This window comes from Rhagoletis pomonella, unplaced genomic scaffold (genome assembly GCF_013731165.1).
Source record: "Rhagoletis pomonella isolate Grant_MI unplaced genomic scaffold, Rhpom_1.0 Rhpom_scaffold_00002, whole genome shotgun sequence".
NCBI lineage: Eukaryota > Metazoa > Arthropoda > Insecta > Diptera > Tephritidae > Rhagoletis > Rhagoletis pomonella.
The window spans coordinates 58,609,707-58,611,596 of NW_023458556.1; positions in this window are offsets into that span (position 1 = coordinate 58,609,707).

Below are 1,890 nucleotides of genomic sequence, written 5' to 3' on the forward strand. Positions count from 1 at the left end.
GTTATTTTTAGTTAGGTTTTCGATCAAATTATAACGTTTTTTTAAGCATTAAGTTTTTATATGTCTTTTAGGAATTGGTTATAAAAACGCAGGCCCTATTATAAAGTTAAAATCAATCGAAAAAGTAACTACTAAATTTAACCAATAAAAATAAAAATAACGCTTATTTTTGGTCCCTGGTATTTACTCTTTCCCCATAACTCCCAGAAAACTGTCGTTTTCCCTACTCATAATAAAATTCGATGCTTAGCATTTTAACCCTTTAAATCTAATTTTTAAAGCCCTTTCTGGTAGGAATTAAGGGGTTAAAATATTCCAGGAAAAAATCTGTTGCCAAATTTCAGGACAAGGATTATATGTATCTGAAGTTGCTTCATCCATAAAATGGCAAGTAGTATTAATATTGGATTTTTAAACAAAAAGTCGAAAATGCAACCTACTGTAAAAAGGTATTGTTATGAGGTAAAGCAAAATTCTTTTGGAAATTCACCACTATGTATCAATACTAACGTTTCGTCATAGTTCGGGTTAAACAAAACGCCCACGCTTGTTTTCATGATTGCTGCGATTCCATAGCCCTCAGAGCTCAGCAAATAAAGTTTTAAAAACCCTGCAACTGGCGATACAGTATTCAAAATGAATTGATCACCACTTAAAAAGTCGCCTGTTTTCCGTACTTTCATAAGCATCCTTTAACTATCTGCGGAATCGTTAAAGAACAATTACTTTCTCTTTGCCAACAAAATTATTTAATTTTTCTTTCTGCATTAATTAAGCCAAAAATTGGAAAAAAGAACAAAAAAACTTAAATTTTTTCAAATTAGTAATAAAAAAATCTGAACTAAGTAGAGTGAAAAGATTTTTCAAGACCTATAAAATCTGTTGAGCAAATGAAAATTATTAAATTTTCCTTTCTGCACTCTAAAACCAAAAACCAAAAATTTAAGCTACTTGAAAGTACAAAAATTTAAAAGTGTTAAAACCTTTTTCAAAATAAAAAAAAATCAGAATCTAGTTTGAAAAGATGTTTCAAACTTTTTTTAAATATAAACTTTTTTAAGCAATGATATTGTTTTTAAATTTTTCCAAAACACTAATATAATCAAATTCAAATGATCTAATTGTCGAATTAAAAAACTTATAATTTTTTTATTTAGCCATAGTCGCTTAATCGCCCAACCCTATTTTCGTTCTGTAATAAAACTGCATGCATATGTGTGCACTTTGCAACGCTAATCAATTTGACCTTTTATTATGCGAAATACTTTAATTTCCTTTTTGCTTAATTTTCGAAAATGCTATTAAATATGGCCGCTTCTAATATGCAATTGATTAGTAAGTAGCTATTTAACGCTTTTAAATACCGTTTTCGTGTACCAGTATTTCATGCTAAATATTTTTTTTTGTTTTTCAAAATATTGGGCATGGAATGTCTGTATAAGTATTTGTGTGTGTTTGAATTACCAAATACTTTCGGCACTCAAATTATGCTTTTTCAGCTGATCGTTGTTTCTGCTTTGTTTTTGATTATTTTGTTATGATAACTCGTAAGTCCTGCTGGAAATGAAAATTTTTCTGGAACTGCTTTAGAAATAATTTTTCAAAATTTAAGGTGTTCCAAATCAGGATTGCAGGGATTAATTCGCAGGTAGTTTTCAAAGCATTTGTTTATAAAATTTTCCAGTTTTCAGAGAAGTGCACATCTTTCTGTTTCCAATTTGCAAAATTTTCAGCTTTTAGTATCAAATCACTTTTAAGTAGGTATATATGTATTTAAACAAAAAAAGTTTTGTTCGATTGTGTGTCATCTAAGAGCCTCACTAGGCTAATTTGCAAAGAAATATCTGTTATGTGTGTACTACATAAATGTGGTCCAATTGTGCGAAAAAA